Source organism: Heterodontus francisci, unplaced genomic scaffold (assembly GCF_036365525.1).
Source record: "Heterodontus francisci isolate sHetFra1 unplaced genomic scaffold, sHetFra1.hap1 HAP1_SCAFFOLD_59, whole genome shotgun sequence".
Taxonomy (NCBI): Eukaryota; Metazoa; Chordata; class Chondrichthyes; order Heterodontiformes; family Heterodontidae; genus Heterodontus; species Heterodontus francisci.
In genome coordinates this window covers 2,456,581-2,469,224 of record NW_027140758.1, presented here as the reverse complement: position 1 = coordinate 2,469,224, position 12,644 = coordinate 2,456,581, and the positions used below count along the sequence as shown (strand labels likewise).

Below are 12,644 nucleotides of genomic sequence, written 5' to 3'. Positions count from 1 at the left end.
GTAGATTTTGCATAATTTTCTGGAGTCGGGACAGTTCCCTCTGTCTCTCTCTCGCCTTCTGAACACCTTTGTGGATGAAGAACCTCTTGATGTTCTCCTTAATCGCTTCCCACCAGTGAACTGGAGACTCAAAGAGGGTTTTCACGGTCCTCCAACCTTTGTAATCCCTTTTGAGTTCCTCAACGTTCTCTGGGATCAGCAGTGTCGCATTGAGCTTCCACGTCCCTCTGCCAACCCGCTGGTCGTCCTGTAAGTGACAGTCGGCCAGTAAGAGGCAGTGGTCGGAGAAGAACACCGGCTTGACGTCGGTGGATCCGACCGTGACAGCACGGGACACAAACAGGAAGTCAATCCTGGAACGGGAAGACCCGTCCGATCTTGACCATGTGTATCTACGCTGCGCTCCGTCTGCAGGTTTGCTGAAGACGTCGTGCAGTTTGGCATCCTTAACTGTTTCTATTAGGAATCTGGACGTAGCGTCCAGTTTGCTGTCGTCACTGCCGGATCGTCCAGCCGCATCGATGATGCAGTTGAAGTCACCGCCTAGGATGACCGGCCTGGACGTCGCCAGCAGCAGTGGGAGCTGCTGGAAGACGGTCAGCCGCTCGCTGCGTTGTCCCGGGGCGTACACGTTGATCAACCGGAGCGGAGCGTTGTTGTACATCACGTCTGCTACGAGGAGGCGGCCGCCCACCACCTCCTTAACTTCGGAGATGGTGAAGTTACCTCCCCGCAGCAGAGTACCCAGGCCGGAGGAACGGCAGTCATTACCCCCCGACCAGATCGATGGCCCGTGGGACCACCATCGCGACCACTGCCTGTAGGTGCTGAGGTGTGGTATTCCACACTCCTGCAGAAACAGTAGGTCAGCTTTGACCTTGGCAAGGTAATCCAAGGTTGAAACACATCACGCAGTCGATTTAATGCTACGCACATTAATGGAAGCAATTCTTGCACCCATTTTTTACGAAAAATTAGTTGTTGCTTCCCATACCATTTGTCCTCGCTAGTCCCAGTCCTTCCCCTTCGGGATGTTCCTGCATACCCATCGTCTGCGCAAGCAGTTTCACGTTGGTTGGGCTCAGAAACCCCTCCTGATTTTTCATGCAGGGTTTGTGCCGCTCGGGTGACATCGCGGGGGGGGTGGGGTCTTGTAGGCAGAGAGGATTGGGTTGTCCTCAGCTGCTTCCATCTGTTCCTCCTCGAAAACATCACAGCTCCCGGTCTCCAGGAGCTCAGGTGCGCCAGACGTGTCTTTGCTCCCGGTGTCGCAGAGCTGAGATGCGTTGGCCACTTCGTTACGTGTGGGGCATTGGGTTGGGGCACGCCGGGCCCCTCACAGCTTCCAGTGCCCGGGGGCTGGGATGCTTTATCATCCATCTCGGAGTTCTGCCGCCTCTTTTGAAGGGGCTGTCGTTCCAGCATTTCCCCGTCCAGTGAAGAGGAGTTGTTGCAGTCTGATTCAGAAGAGAGCCTCCTCTTGCCACTGGTTTGGGTGGTGGCTTTGGGATGTTTTTTCTTTGTGGTTTTCCTTTGGACCACTTGCCACTGACCTGTTTGTCCATCTGCTGCCTCCTCCTCCATCGATTCTGTCTGTGGAGGAGGGGTTTCCGGGCGCTGGGTAGGTGCTGGGTCGTTGGTTTCAGCTGCCTCCCCTTCCTTCTCATGTTGAAGTTCCTCACTGCGGAGAAAGCTGCTGGTCTCCTTTCGAACAGCGGACGCCTTCGTCGAACCTTCTCCCGGCCTATCCTTGGACCTTGCCGCCTGAGCATAGCTGAGGCAACGTTTGGGGCAGGTCTTGTAGAGACGGCCTGCCGCAGCGCACAAGTTGCAACACTTGGTCTGCTTACAGTCCTTGGTCTGATGGCCTTCCTCCTTGCAGTTCTTGCAAACAACCGTGCTGCAGTTGGCTGCCGTGTGACCAGATTTGCCACAGGTGCGGCAAACTCTGGGCTGCCCAGCGTAGACCAAGAAGCCTCGACTTCCCCCGATAGCGAAGCTGGAGGGAGGGTGGATGATGGCTCCACTGGCATCTACCTTCAAGGTCACCTTGACCTGCCGCTTGCTGGTCCAGATCCCAAAGGGGTCCTTGACATCAGTGCTGCTGCCGGCCACCTCGATGTACCAGGCGAGAAAGGTGGGTACATCCACCACCGGAACATGGGGGTTGTAGAGGTGAATCGTCACCACCCAGTCCCGTTGTGACGGAAGCGTGAAGAGCGGCTCCGCTGTGAGGATCGACAGTGGCGCCCGGTCCCCTTTCTCCTTGAACGCCTTCAGGAACTTGATGCATCCCGCCACGTTCCGGAACGTCACGTCGAAGTATCCACTGCTGGGGAAACCCTGGAGGCCGAAGACGTCCGTCGCTTGAAATCCGCAGCAATCGAAGAGAATTTTCTTGATGAAGAAGGTGCGATCGACCGGTGCATCTCCTTCCTTGTCCTTCACGACCACCCGAACGGTGTTGCGCACTCCCTGGCCCGAAGCTCGAAAATTGGTTATAGCCATTTTACTCAAAGCTTCCCCAGGATCAAAAGGCAATGATCATGGTCTCTTCTCAATCAAATAAGCACTGATAAGAACAGATACTACACTTGATCTTAGCCAAAAGGCCGAGATGCGGCAGTTCATGTTTCTTGCCAGTAGATGTCACTTCACTCCAATACAGTGAAGTTTACAAATCTGAGAAAGACACAACAGGAAAGAATTGTTCACATTATAGTGAATGTGTGGGATTTAGAAATACTAGGAGTGGAGACGAGTTATTACTTGTCTGCTCGATCCCCATAGCCCTGTAAAATTATTTCCTTCAAGTGCCCATTCAAATTCCTTTTGTAATCCTCGATTGTCTCCATTTTCACCGCCCTCGTGGGCAGCGAGTTACAGATCATCACCAATCAGTGTAAGAAAGTTCTTGCGCACATTCCCCCTGTACCTCCTGTCCAAAACCTTCAATCTGTGTCCCCTAGTCCTTGTGCCAATAGTTAACGGGAACAATGTTTCCTTGCCAACTTATTTAAAACTGTCATAGCCGAAAACACATCTATCAATTCTCCCCTCACTCTCCTTTGATGCAGGTAGAACAAACCTAGCTTTTCCAACCTAACCTTGTAACTAAAATCCTCCATCCCTGGATCCATTCTGGTGAATTTCCTCTGCATCGTCTCAAGGACGCTCACATTCTTTCTTAAGTGTGGTAAGCAAAACTGGAAGCAACACTCCAACTGGGGCCGAACCAGAGCTTTATAATGGTTCAGCATAACTTCCCTGCTTTGTACTCAATGCCTCTTTTTTTCAAGCCCAAGATCCCATATGCTTTGCTAACCACTCTCACAATATGTCTTGCCACCTTCAAAGATTGATGCACATGAACCCCAAGTCCCTCTATTCCAACACACACTTCAGAACTGTGCCATTAAGTAAATATTGCCTCTCCCTATTCCTTATGCCAAAATACATCACCTCACACTTGTCACTATTAAATTCCATCTGCCACCTGTCTGCCCATTCTGATAGCCTATCATTGTCCTGTTGCAGGCAGTTCATATCATCCTCACTGTTTGCCACTCCTCCAAGTTTGTTGTCATCGGGATATTTTGAGATTCTACTCAATATTCCAAGATCCAAGTCATTTATCTTTAGCAAAAAAAGCAGTGGTTCTAGCACTGACCCTTGGGGAACACCACTGTCGACTATCCTCCAGTCTGCCAAAGAATCATTTCATAAGACTCCCTGTTTTCTGTCCTTAAACCAATTTTCTATCCAATTGGACACTGACCCTCCTATCCCACGAACCTCAATTTTGTTAACCCCACTTTTATGTGGTACCTTGTCAAACGCTTCCTTAAAATCCATATAAACAACATCCACTGCATTCCCTTTAGCAAGCTGCTCTGTTAGCTCATCAAAAAATGCAGTTCGATTAGTCAAGCATGAACACCCATTTATAAATCCATGCTCACTCTCCTTAATTAACTCAAACCTCACCAAGTGACTGTTGATTTTTTACCCTGATTATTCTTTCTAAAACCTTACCAAGCGCTGCTGTTAATCTAACTCGCCTGTAGTTAGCCGGACTGTCCTTACACCCTTTCTTGAATAAGGGCGACGCATTTGCCACTGTTTCCTCCTGCCACCTCCCCCGTATCCAGGGAAGATTGGAAGATTATGGCAAACACTTCCATTATCTGCATCCGCATTTCCTTTCGCAACCTGGGATGCCAGCCATCCAGACCAGGTGATTTATCTACCCTAAGCACAGCCAGCCTTTTTAGTACCTCCCTCTCTCAATTTGTACCCTCTCCATTGACTCTACTCTCTTCACTTCGACTGATATTTTGTCAAATTCCACTTCCTTAGTGATCACTGATACAAAGTACTCATTAAGTAGATTAACATTGCCCTGCACCTCGAAGCTTATATTATCCTTTTTGTCCCTAATAGGCCCGACTCAACCTCTTACTACCCACTTATCATTTACATGCTGCTCGAAGATTTTTGGATTTCCTTTCATGTTGACTGCCAGTCTATTCTCATAGAAATAGAGAATAAGCAAATATAGAAGATGTAAGTATTTCCCATCCTTGATGAGGTGGAACTTTCTTTTGTTGTGGGTGGTAATGACTTGGCCCACGAGTGTGGTGGAAGCAGAGACAATCAATGATTTGAAAAGGAAACTGGATGGATACTTGAAGGAAAGAAACTTGCAGGAGGAAAGGGATCGAGCTGGTGAGTGGAACTGACTAGATTGCTCCGGGGAGAGCCAGCATGGACGTGATTAGGACAAACGACCACCTTCTGTGCTGTAAATGACTCTGTGTTGTTTCTCAAATTCAATCCACTGGTGCTTGGTATATAATTTCAAAGTAAATTGTGCAACCGGAAAATCAGAACCAAGGCAAGGGACGCAAAGGAAGCAAAATTGCTGAAACCCGGGATTGAACCAGGGTCTTTTAAATCTTCAGTTTAACGCTCTCCCTACTGAGCTATTTCAGCCCTACATTAACAGTGGCTTGGTGTCCTTGTTGTGGAAGAAAATACATACATTCAAGTTTTCCAAAAAATTAAAGAACACAACATGTGAGTAATATTCCCCATTGCTTTCTCAGTACTGATGGATTGTGAAGCGGGAGACAGCCAGAAGTGCCACTGAGCCGCACAGACCCCGAGCTGAGAATGAAATGAGATCAAATTCAATCTTTCATAGTGAGATGCTGCTGAGAGGTAAGAGTCCTGAATCAAAGCGAGACTTGCTCATTTCAAACACTCCCTGTACTCTCTGCTCATGAAGCCTTAAAAAAGGGAAAAACAGAATGGCACTCAAACTCACAACCCTGCCATTAAAAGTCTCATATTCGACTGACAGAACTGTCACTTCTACTCGGTCTCTTATTGGATGGATGCAACTCCAACGCAGGGGTGGCATTCAAATCCTCCCATGGGTCCACATGTCAGACTGAGTTCCATGTTGTAGACTCAAGCAAAGGAAATCTGCTCACTTCCAAAACTTTCAGCGAGTTGAAGCTGATTACAATCAACATCATCAGAGGTCAGAACTACCTGGTGAAAGAAGACACCCTGAAGAAGGATCCACAATTATTCAAAGGCATCGACAAAGTGAAAAACAAGAAAATCGATGAGTCAATGCAAGCCAAACAACAGAAACACTGAAGAATTCCATTCCATTCCAGTCCAGAACCCAGTCCTGTTGTTTTTGGAGTCAGGTCACAATTACAGCAACAACTTTATATTCCCACTTGGCTATCTGTACATATAGTTAATTGCAATTTTGTCGACAAGCTCTTTGAATCCAGTTGTCTGGTCCTCAAGCCAGCTCCGTTTGGAAGTCAATTCCACCTTCTGCAAGGCTGAAACCAATAGATAACCTTAATCTAAAAATGCCAGCAGACCAGGACTCGTCCGGGACTTGAACCCGGGATCTCTCGCATGTTAATTAACCATACTCCCGAAGCGAGAATCATACCCCTAGACCAACGAGCCACTGACAAGTAAAATTTTATTAGCTGCTGTGGAATTTCATTGGAACCCTCTAGCCAATCATCCATTTTTCTTCAGATCAAAGCAACATCCTGCAAATGCGGAAATAAAAACAGAAAGTGCTGGAAATGTTCAGCAGCTCTGGCAGCATCTGTGCTGTGAGAAACACAGTTAACGTTTCAGGGCACTCACCTTTTGTTTCAGCCATCCTTTCAGACTGCTTCTGTCCATCCAATCTCACTTTCTATTCTATCCACATTCTAACCATTCACTACGTTACTACATTTTTCATGAATTCCTCATTTCTTTTATTAATGACAATGTTGTACTTCTGGCCTTTGCTTCAGACACCACCACAAGTGGAATCATGTCTCCATCTACCCAATCAAACCACTTCGCTGTTTCCTCACATTGCAATGTTTCTTTAACCCTGACAGACTGTGGAGTTTCTGCTGCTTAATTGCAGTTCTTGCTTCCCGCCAGTAGATGTCACCTCACTCCAATACAGTGAAGTTTACAAATCTGAGAGAGACACAACAGGAAATAATTGTTCACATTATAGTGAATGTGTGGGATTTAGAAATACTAGGAGTGGAGACGAGTTATTATTGCACTCTGCTATTACATCTTTTATAATGGACTCCAGCATTTTCCCCACGACTGATGTCAGGCTAACCGGTATATAATTCGCTGTTTAATTTCTGCCTCTTTTTTTAAATAATGGAGTTACATTAACTACCGTCCAATCCATTGGAACTGTTCCAGAGTCGATAGAATTTTGAGAAAAGACCAAAAATGCATCTGCTATTTCAAGGGCCACTTCCTTAAGTACTCTGGGATGTAGATTATCAGGCCCTGGGGATTTATCGGCCTTCAATCCCATCAATTTCCCAAACATTCCCTACTAATACTGATTTCATACAGTTCCTCCTTCTCACTAGACCCTATGTTCCCCAACATTTCTGGGAGATAATTTGTATCCTCCTTTGTGAAGACAGATCCAAAGTATGTATTTAATTGGTCTGCCATTTCTTTGTTCCCCATTATAAATTCCCCCGTTTCTGACTGTAAGGGGCCCACATTTGTCTTCACTAATCTTTTTCTCTACACATATCTATAGAAGCTTTTACAGTCAATTTTTATGTTCTCTGCTAGCTTACTCTCATACTCTATTTCCCCCTTCTTAATCAATCCTTTTGTCCTCCTCTGCTAAATTCCAAACTGCTCACAATCTTCAGGTTTGCTGCTTGTTCTGGCCATTTTATATTTCTCCTCCTTGGATCTAATACTTTCCTTAATTTCTTTTGTAAGCCACAGTTGAGCCACCCTTCCTGTTTTACTTTTGCACAGACAGGAATGAACAATTGTTGTAATTCATCCATGCGCTCTTTAAATGCTAGCCATTGCCTATCCACTGTCAACCCTTTAAGTAACGTTCCCCAATCTATCATAGCCAACTCCCGCCTCATACCTTCATAGTTTCCTTTGTTTAGATTCAGGACCCGAGTCTCGGAATCAACTCTCTCACTCTCCATCTTAATGAAGAATTTTATCATATTATGGGTGCACTTCCCCAAGGGACCCCACACAACAAGATTGTTAACTAATCCTTTCTCATTACACAATACCCAGTCCAGGATGGCCTGTTCTCCAGAGGTGTTATACACCTCTATCAATTCTCCACTCAATCTCCTTTGAGAAAGGCAGAATAATCCTAGCTTTTCCAACCTAACCTTGTAACTAAAATCCCCCATCCCTGGATCCATTCTGGTAAATCGCCTCTGCATCGTCTCAAGGACCCTCACATTCTTTCTAAAGTCTGCTGAGCAGAACTGGAAGCCACACTCCAATTGGGGCCTAACCAGAGTTTTATAATGGTTCAGCATAACTTCCCTGCTTTTGTACTCAATGCCTCTATTTATAAAGCCCAAGATCCCATATGCTTTGCGAACCACTCACGCAATATGACTTGCCTCCTTCAAAGATTGATGCACATGAACCCCAAGTCCCTCTATTCCAGTACACTCTTTAGAACTGTGCCATTAAGTATATATTGCCTCTCCCTATTCCTTATGCCAAAATACATCACCTCACACTTGTCACTATTAAATTCCATCTGCCACCTGTCTGCCCATTCTGCTAGCCTATCACTGTCCTGTTGCAGGCAGTTCATATCATCCTCACTGTTTGCCGCTCCTCCAGGTTTGGTGTCATCGGCATATTTTGAGATTCTACTCTGTATTCCAAGATCCAAGTCACTTACCTTGAGCAAAAAAAGCAGTGGTTCTAGCACTGACCCTTGGGGAACACCACTGTCGACTATCCTCCAGTCTGACAAAGAACCATTTAATAAGACTCGCTGTTTTCTGTCCTTAAACCAATTTTCTATCCAATTGGACACTGACCCTCCTATACCACGAACCTCAATTTTGTTAACCGCCCTTTTATGTGGTACCTTGTCAAACGCTTCCTTAAAATCCATATGAACAACATCCACTGCATTCCCTTCATCAACCTGCTCTGTTTGTTCATCAAAAAATGCAGTTAGATTAGTCAAGCATGAACTCCCATTTATACATCCATGCTCACTCTCCTTAATTAACTCGAACCTCTCCAAGTGACTGTTGATTTTTTACCCTGATTATTCTTCCTAAAACCTTACCCACCGCTGCTGTTAATCTAACTAGCCTGTAGTTACCCGGCTGTCCTTACACCCTTTCTTGAATAAGGGTGTCGCATTTGCCACTGTTTAATCCTCTGTCACCTCCCCCGTATCCAGAGAAGATTGGAAGATTATAGCAAGCCCTTCCGTTATCTGCATCCGCATTTCCTTTCGCAACCTGGGATGTGAGCCATCCGGACCAGGTGATTTATCTTCCCTAAGCACAGCCAGCCTGTTTAGTACCTCCCTCTCTCAATTTGTACCCTCTCCATTGACTCTACTCTCTTCACTTCGACTGATAGTTTGTCAAATTCCACTTCCTTAGTGATCACTGATACAAAGTACTCATTAAGTAGATTAACATTGCCCTGCACCTCCAAGCTTATTAGATTAGATTAGAATATTACAGCGCAGTACAGGCCCTTCGGCCCTCGATGTTGCGCCGAGCTGTGAAACTATCTGACCTACACTATTCCATTTTCATCCATGTGTCTATCCAATGTCCACTTAAATGACCTTAAAGTTGGCGAATCTACTACTGCTGCAGGCAGGGCATTCCACGCCCTTACTACTCTCTGAGTAAAGAAACTACCTCTCACATCTGTCCTATATCTATTACCCCTCAACTTGAAGCTATGTCCCCTCGTGTTTGCCATCACCATCCGAGGAAAAAGACGCTCACTATCCACCCTATCTAACCCTCTGATTATCTTATATGTCTCTATTAAGTCACCTCTCCTCCTCCTTCTCTCCAACGAAAACTACCTCAAGTCCCTCAGCCTTTCCTCGGAAGACCTTCCCTCCATACCAGGCAACATCCTAGTAAATCTCTTCTGCACCCTTTCCATAGCTTCCACATCCTTTCTATAATGCGGTGACCAGAACTGCACGCAATACTCCAGGTGCGGTCTCACCAGAGTCTTGTACAGCTGCAGCATGACCTCGTGGCTCCGAAACTCGATCCCCCTACTAATAAAAGCTAACACACCATATGCCTTCTTGACAGCCCTATTAACCTGGTTAGCAACCTTCAGGGATTTATGCACCTGGACACCAAGATCTCTCTGCTCATCTACACTCACAAGAATCTTCCCATTAGCCCAGTACTCTGCATTCCTGTTACTCCTTCCAAAGTGAATCACCTCACACTTTTCCGCATTAAACTCCATTTGCCATCTCTCAGCCCAGCTCTGCAGCCTATCTATGTCTCTCTGTACCCTACAACATCCTTCGGCACTATCCACAACTCCACCGACCTTAGTGTCATCTGCAAATTTACTAACCCACCCTTCTACACCCTCATCCAGGTCATTTATAAAAATGACAAACAGCAATGGCCCCAAAACAGATCCTTGCGGTACACCACTAGTAACTAAACTCCAGGATGAACATTTGCCATCAACCACCACCCTCTGTCTTCTTTCAGCTAGCCAATTTCTGATCCAAAGCTCTAAATCACCTTCAACCCCATACTTCCGTATTTTCTGCAATAGCCTACCGTGGGGAACCTTATCAAACGCCTTACTGAAATCCATATACACCACATCCACTGCTTTACCCTCATCCACCTGTTTGGTCACCTTCTCGAAAAACTCAATAAGGTTTGTGAGGCACGACCTACCCGTCACAAAACCGTGCTGACTATCTCTAATGTACTTATTCTTTTCAAGATGATTATAAATCCTGTTTCTTATAACCTTTTCCAACATTTTACCCACAACCGAAGTGAGGCTCACAGGTCTGTAATTACCAGGGCTGTCTCTACTCCCCTTCTTGAACAAGGGGACAACATTTGCAATCCTCCAGTCTTCCAGCACTATTCCTGTCGACAATGACGACATAAAGATCAAGGACAAAGACTCTGCAATCTCCTCCCTAGCTTCCCAGAGAATCCAAGGATAAATCCCATCTGGCCCAGGGGACTTATCTATTTTCACACTTTCCAAAATTGCTAACACCTCCTCCTTGTGAACCTCAATCCCATCTAGCCTCGTAGCCTGAATCTCAGTATTCTCAACAACATTTTCTTTCTCTACTGTAAATACTGACGCAAAATATTCATTTAACACTTCCCCTATCTCCTCTGATTCCACACACAACTTCCCACTACTATCCTTGATTGGCCCTAATCTAACTCTAGTCATTCTTTTATTCCTGATATACCTATAGAAAGCCTTAGGGTTTTCCCTGATCCGATCCACCAATGACTTCTCGTGTCCTCTCCTTGCTCTTCTTAGCTCTCCCTTTAGATCCTTCCTGGCTAGCTTGTCGCTCTCAAGCGCCCTAACTGAGCCTTCACGTCTCATCCTAACATAAGCCTTCTTCTTCCTCTTGACAAGCGCTTCAACTTCTTTAGTAAACCACGGCTCCCTCGCACGACAACTTCCTCCCTGCCTCACAGGTACATACTTATCAAGGGCACGCAGTAGCTGCTCCTTGAATAAGCTCCACATTTCGATTGTTCCCATCCCCTGCAGTTTCCTTCCCCATCCTACACATCCTAAATCTTGCCTAATCGCATCATAATTTCCTTTCCCCCAGTTATAATTCTTGCCCTGCGGTATATACCTGTCCCTGCCCATCGCTAAGGTAAACCTAACCGAATTGTGATCACTGTCACCAAAGTGCTCACCTACATCTAAATCTAACACCTGGCCGGGTTCATTTCCCAGTACCAAATCCAATGTGGCATCGCCCCTGGTTGGCCTGTCTACATACTGTGTCAGAAAACCCTCCTGCACACACTGGACAAAAACTGACCCATCTAAAGTACTCGAACTATAGTATTTCCAGTCGATATTTGGAAAGTTAAAGTCCCCCATAACAACTACCCTGTTACTCTCACCCCTGTCGAGAATCATCTTCGCTATCCTTTCCTCTACATCTCTGGAACTATTCGGAGGTCTATAAAAGACTCCCAACAGCGTAACCTCACCTCTCCTGTTTCTAACCTCAGCCCATACAACCTCAGTAGACGAGTCCTCAAACGTCCTTTCTGTCGCTGTAATACTCTCCTTGATTAACAATGCCACACCCCCCCTCTCTTTTACCATCTTCTCTGTTCTTACTGAAACATCTAAATCCCGGAATCTGCAACATCCATTCCTGCCCCTGCTCTACCCATGTCTCCGAAATGGCCACTACATCGAGATCCCAGGTACCAACCCATGCTGCAAGCTCACCCACCTTGTTCCGGATGCTCCTGGCGTTGAAATAGACACACTTTAAACCAGGTTCTTGCTTGCCAGTGCCCTCTTGCTTCCTTGTAACCATATCCCTGACCTCACTACTCTCAACATGCTGTACACTGGCACTACAATTTGGGTTCCCATTCCCCTGCTGAATTAGTTTAAACCCCCCCGAAGAGCACTAGCAAACCTTCCCCCCAGGATATTGGTACCCCTCTGGTTCAGGTGAAGACCATCCTGTTTGTAGAGGTCCCACCTACCCCAGAAAGAGCCCCAATTATCCAGGAAACTAAATCCCTCCCTCCTGCACCATCCCTGCAGCCACGTGTTCAACTCCTCTCTCTCCCTATTCCTCGCTTCGCTATCACGTGGCACGGGCAACAACCCAGAGATAACAATTCTGTTTGTTCTTGCTCTAAGCTTCCACCCTAGCTCCCTAAATTTCTGTCTTAAATCCCCATCTCTCTTCCTACCTATGTCGTTGGTGCCTATGTGGACCACGACTTGGGGCTGCTCCCCCTCCCCATTAAGGATCCCAAAAACACGATCCGAGACATCACGAACCCTGGCACCTGGGAGGCAACATACCAACCGTGAGTCTCTCTCGTTCCCACAGAACCTCCTATCTGTTCCCCTAACTATGGAGTCCCCAATGACTAATATTCTGCTCCTCTTCCCCCTTCCCTTCTGAGCAACAGGGACCGACTCTGTGCCAGATATCCGTACCCCATTGCTTACCCCTGGTAAGTCGTCCCCCGCAACAGTATCCAAAACGGTATACCTGTTGTTGAGGGAAA

General features: G+C 46.4%; 1 non-coding gene and 1 pseudogene across 1 annotated transcript; both read right to left on the bottom strand.

The window, feature by feature from the left end:
* Nucleotides 1–2,515: 2,515 nt before the first annotated feature.
* On the bottom strand, nt 2,516–2,624 carry LOC137360615 (U2 spliceosomal RNA; annotated as a pseudogene).
* Nucleotides 2,625–5,911: 3,287 nt separating this feature from the next.
* Nucleotides 5,912–6,000, bottom strand: trnap-cgg (transfer RNA proline (anticodon CGG)). The gene is given in 2 exon segments: nt 5,912–5,947; nt 5,965–6,000. It is a non-coding gene; the product is annotated as a tRNA-Pro (tRNA).
* Nucleotides 6,001–12,644: the final 6,644 nt, after the last annotated feature.